General features: G+C 45.1%; 1 long non-coding RNA gene across 1 annotated transcript; it reads left to right on the top strand.

Annotated features, from left to right (window-relative positions):
- Positions 1-627: 627 nt before the first annotated feature.
- Positions 628-4,390, top strand: LOC120039666. Its single transcript, XR_005475471.1, has 3 exons — positions 628-2,722; positions 3,901-3,963; positions 4,126-4,390. It is a non-coding gene; the product is annotated as an uncharacterized LOC120039666 (long non-coding RNA).
- Positions 4,391-5,815: the final 1,425 nt, after the last annotated feature.

Genomic DNA, 5,815 nt, shown 5'->3' with positions numbered 1-5,815 from the left:
TGCAGGTTAATGTTCTATCTTAGCAGGCTGCAGTGTGTGCAGGTTAATGTTCTATCTTAACAGGCTGCAGGGTGTGCAGGTTAATGTTCTATCTTAACAGGCTGCAGGGTGTGCAGGTTAATGTTCTATCTTAGCAGGCTGCAGGGTGTGCAGGTTAATGTTCTTCTATCTTAACAGGCTGCAGGGTGTGCAGGTTAATGTTCTATCTTAGCAGGCTGCAGGGTGTGCAGGTTAATGTTCTTTAATCTTAACAGGCTGCAGGGTGTGCAGGTTAATGTTCTTCTATCTTAACAGGCTGCAGGGTGTGCAGGTTAATGTTCTATCTTAACAGGCTGCAGGGTGTGCAGGTTAATGTTCTATCTTAGCAGGCTGCAGGGTGTGCAGGTTAATGTTCTATCTTAGCAGGCTGCAGGGTGTGCAGGTTAATGTTCTATCTTAACAGGCTGCAGGGTGTGCAGGTTAATGTTCTTCTATCTTAACAGGCTGCAGGGTGTGCAGGTTAATGTTCTATCTTAACAGGCTGCAGGGTGTGCAGGTTAATGTTCTATCTTAGCAGGCTGCAGGGTGTGCAGGTTAATGTTCTATTAGCAGGCTGCAGGGTGTGCAGGTTAATGTTTCTATCTTAGCAGGCTGCAGGGTGTGCAGGTTAATGTTCTATATTAGCAGGCTGCAGGGTGTGCAGGTTAATGTTCTATCTTAACAGGCTGCAGGGTGTGCAGGTTAATGTTCTTCTATCTTAACAGGCTGCAGGGTGTGCAGGTTAATGTTCTATCTTAACAGGCTGCAGGATGTGCAGGTTAATGTTCTATCTTAGCAGGCTGCAGGGTGTGCAGGTTAATGTTCTATCTTAGCAGGCTGCAGGGTGTGCAGGTTAATGTTCTATATTAGCAGGCTGCAGGGTGTGCAGGTTAATGTTCTATCTTAACAGGCTGCAGGGTGTGCAGGTTAATGTTCTTCTATCTTAGCAGGCTGCAGGGTGTGCAGGTTAATGTTCTATCTTAACAGGCTGCAGGGTGTGCAGGTTAATGTTCTTCTATCTTAGCAGGCTGCAGGTGTGCAGGTTAATGTTCTATCTTAACAGGCTGCAGGGTGTGCAGGTTAATGTTCTATCTTAACAGGCTGCAGGGTGTGCAGGTTAATGTTTTTCTATCTTAACAGGCTGCAGGGTGTGCAGGTTAATGTTCTATCTTAACAGGCTGCAGGGTGTGCAGGTTAATGTTCTTCTATCTTAACAGGCTGCAGGGTGTGCAGGTTAATGTTCTTCTATCTTAACAGGCTGCAGGGTGTGCAGGTTAATGTTCTTCTATCTTAGCAGGCTGCAGGGTGTGCAGGTTAATGTTCTTCTATCTTAACAGGCTGCAGGGTGTGCAGGTTAATGTTCTATCTTAACAGGCTGCAGGATGTGCAGGTTAATGTTCTATCTTAGCAGGCTGCAGGGTGTGCAGGTTAATGTTCTATCTTAACAGGCTGCAGGATGTGCAGGTTAATGTTCTATCTTAACAGGCTGCAGGATGTGCAGGTTAATGTTCTATCTTAGCAGGCTGCAGGATGTGCAGGTTAATGTTCTATCTTAGCAGGCTGCAGGGTGTGCAGGTTAATGTTCTATATTAGCAGGCTGCAGGGTGTGCAGGTTAATGTTCTATCTTAGCAGGCTGCAGGGTGTGCAGGTTAATGTTCTATATTAGCAGGCTGCAGGGTGTGCAGGTTAATGTTCTATCTTAACAGGCTGCAGGGTGTGCAGGTTAATGTTTTTCTATCTTAACAGGCTGCAGGATGTGCAGGTTAATGTTCTATCTTAACAGGCTGCAGGGTGTGCAGGTTAATGTTCTTCTATCTTAACAGGCTGCAGGGTGTGCAGGTTAATGTTCTTCTATCTTAACAGGCTGCAGGGTGTGCAGGTTAATGTTCTTCTATCTTAGTAGGATGCAGGGTGTGCAGGTTAATGTTCTATCTTAACAGGCTGCAGGGTGTGCAGGTTAATGTTCTTCTATCTTAACAGGCTGCAGGGTGTGCAGGTTAATGTTCTTCTATCTTAACAGTCTGCAGGGTGTGCAGGTTAATGTTCTTCTATCTTAACAGGCTGCAGGGTGTGCAGGTTAATGTTCTATCTTAACAGGCTGCAGGGTGTGCAGGTTAATGTTCTTCTATCTTAACAGGCTGCAGGGTGTGCAGGTTAATGTTCTATCTTAGCAGGCTGCAGGGTGTGCAGGTTAATGTTCTATCTTAACAGGCTGCAGGGTGTGCAGGTTAATGTTCTATCTTAACAGGCTGCAGGGTGTGCAGGTTAATGTTCTATCTTAGCAGGCTGCAGGGTGTGCAGGTTAATGTTCTATCTTAACAGGCTGCAGGGTGTGCAGGTTAATGTTCTTCTATCTTAACAGGCTGCAGGGTGTGCAGGTTAATGTTTTTCTATCTTAACAGTCTGCAGGGTGTGCAGGTTAATGTTATTCTGTCTTAACAGGCTGTAGGGTGTGCAGGTTAATGTTCTTCTAGCTTAGCAGGCTGCAGGGTGTGCAGGTTAATGTTCTATCTTAGCAGGCTGCAGTGTGTGCAGGCTTTTGTTCCAGCCCAGCACTAACTCACCTGATTGAACTGACTTGACTCTGTTCTCTGATTGGCTACGTTCACCTTCCCCCAGAACCGTGAGCAGCTGCAGGCAGATCTGATTGGGTGCCAGGCGAAGATCGCCGACCTGGAGAAGGCATTGGCTGAGAGGGGGCAGGTAAAAGAGGAAGTGGGCGGGGAGAAGACTGGGAGGTCCCTGGCTGCTCCGCTCTCATTGGCCCTGCTGCTTGTCTGTCTTGGGGCTTTGCTTTTGGCCTGGCGCTACGGCTACGCCGACCGGATCTGCCGCAGGATCCTGTGATGTCACTCTGATGATGTCACAACTCTGCCCTGTGTGTGTGCTCCACTGTCGTTGACAGTATTTTAATGTATATGGTCTATTTTCTCTGGAAAAGATCATCAGGATTTATCTCCTCATGATCATGAGAAAACTGATGATAAACAAATCAGCCAGTCATCAAATTTTACCTAGCATTTACAAATTTGACTCTGAAGAAACAAGGTTAATGAAGATATATATATACTGTATTGTCTTAATTATGTGACATTATGTGGAAATCATCTTCAATCAGTTCCTCTGTAAAGATATATCAATTACATTATTTCCTTGGATAAGTAATGATATTTGTAAAATCAGAGTGAAATCCATTTTGAGAAGTGTATATGGATTTTGGGAACAAAACAAATGCACCATGATGCAAATCACATAGATTGTTCAATCCTCTTGTTGATTGCTCAGCCTGATATCAATAGACTGAATAGATCTAATACCGAGCAGCGTTTCACAGAGGTCAGAACTCATAGCATCCTCCATCATTCTCTGGTACCTGTTGCATGCCTCACATTTACTGCATGTTGCCTGTTTGTGTCATTGTGGCATTGTTGCACTTTCTGTTGCACTGCTCTCACCTCTGGTGCCTCAATATTCCTGAATCTCTGTTCAGCATGCTGTTCACTGTACCAATACAGATTTCTGAGCACATTTCTCTGTATTTCTGGTCATTCTGGTGGTGAACTTTCTCTCTGTTTCTTTTTGGCTCAATAAAACCATGTTACAGCAATATCTTTTGTGTTTAACTTGTGGTTGCATGCATGTGTGCTGACTATTTGAATGCATTTTTTCACTTATTTTGGGCTTGTGGGTCTCAGTTCAGAAACGGACAGTTTGGGCTAGGACTCACCCGGTGTGGCTGAATCTCTTTGGGTTGGGGTGCTCATGCATGTACATTGTACAGTATCCCCTATGGGTGGCAAGGTGCTCTTATCTCCCTTATCATTCTGTGTTGTGATACTTTAGTTTTCCTCTGAGGTGTGTGTGACCGTATGTTTCTCCAGGACTCTAAGTGGGTGGAGGAGAAGCAGTACTTCATCAGGACCAATAAGGAACTCCACGACAAGGTAAGGTACATCCTACTCCTCTGTCACTCAGCACCGTCCTGTGAGCAATCTGGAAGGAAAGGACACTCGGATTGGGCGCCTTTGAGTGTATACTTTTATTAGATACATGGTTTATCTAATTTGGCAGGAAATACAAAAATGTGTGTGTGTGTGTGTGTGTAGATGTGTGTGTTACAGCAAGCTGAGTGGAAGCTGCAGGCGGCGGTGCAGGACGTGAGGGACCAGAATGAGCTGCTGGAGTTCAGAGTGCTAGAGCTGGAAGTAAGAGAGTGCACCATCAAACTGTCCCCAGGGGGCGACACCGGTCTCCAGTCCCCACGCAAGACCTACATACAGTGACCAAAACACACACACAAGCGTGCTAGTAGCAGAGGAGGCTGGTGGGAGGAGCTATAGCAGGACGGGCTCATTGTAATGGCTGGAATGGAATATATGGAATGGTATCAAACACACAAAAAAAACATGTTGGATTCCGTGACACAAATTCCATTACAGCCATTACAGTGAGAGCATCCTCCTATAGCTCCTCCCACCAGCCTCCTGTGGCGCTTAGTACAGCGTACAGACGCACGCACACAAACATACACACTACTGTGCCTCGACCCATTGTATGTACCTTGTATTCTGACCGCCTTACCATCCCCACTGAACTGGAAAAGTTAATTTTTTAAAATTGAAAGATGTACAAGAATGTTGTCTTTAGTGAGATGAATATAATTTTGAATGGAATAAAATGTGTTCAAGTTCACCATCTGCCCATCTTTGTTCATTTGTCTCCTCCTTGCATGTAGTTGTTCTTAAGTTTCTTTCTGTTCATTAAAAAGGCAGTCGTATGCACAACATTCAAATCATCAGGCACATGTGTCCGAGATCTCTTGATTGTTATCCATAATAGAAGATTATCGACTGCATGGCTTTCCTCCTTTCAGGTTCTGCCTCCAACAACTGATGTAGGATATCTTTAATGAGCTCTTTCATATACTTTTTTAGAGTATCTTTCATAGTATCCTTTTTTTCTATCTTTCATGATGACTTCATAGGAGATACTCGATCACTTCAAGAAGGTATCAAAGAAACTCGTAATACACACATGAGAATGGGTTGAATGGACCCAAAGAGCCACTCAGTCACTTAAACTCGTCCATTTGAACTCCCAGAGTATGTTTTAAAACCCTATTACTTTACTTTGGTTTTAAATCATGTTTCTCCACCTAACTCATTTGGACAGATCCTGAGCATGCTATCCTCATCATGTAAGTACTGTACATCATTCAGTTCAGTTCCCAACCATGACCCATTCAGTTCAGTTCCCAACCCTGACCAGTTCAGTTCAATTCCCAACCCTGACCCATTCAGTTCAGTTCCCAACCCTGACCCGTTCAGTTCAGTTCAGTTCCCAACCCTGACCCATTCAGTTCAGTTCCCAACCATGACCCGTTCAGTTCCCAACCCTGACCCATTCAGTTCAGTTCCCAACCACGACCCATTAAGCTCAGTTCCCAACCATGACCCATTCAGTTCAGTTCCCAACCATGACCCATTCAGCTCAGTTCCCAACCCTGACCCGTTCAGTTCCCGACCCATTCAGTTCAGTTCCCAACCCTGACTCATTCAGTTCAGTTCCTAACCCTGACCCATTCAGTTCAGTTCCTGACCTATTCAGTTCCCGACCCATTCAGTTCAGTTCGCAACCCGTTCAGTTCCCAAACCTGACCTGTTCAGTTCCCAACCTTGACCCATTCAGTTCATTTCCTGACCCATTCAGTTCTTGACCCATTCAGTTCGGTTTCCAATCCTGACCCGTTCAGTTCAGTTCCCAACCCTGACCCATTCAGTTCTCAACCCATTCAGT

Source organism: Salvelinus namaycush, unplaced genomic scaffold (assembly GCF_016432855.1).
Source record: "Salvelinus namaycush isolate Seneca unplaced genomic scaffold, SaNama_1.0 Scaffold2903, whole genome shotgun sequence".
Classification (NCBI taxonomy): Eukaryota; Metazoa; Chordata; class Actinopteri; order Salmoniformes; family Salmonidae; genus Salvelinus; species Salvelinus namaycush.
This window is presented reverse-complemented; position numbering and strand designations above follow the sequence as displayed.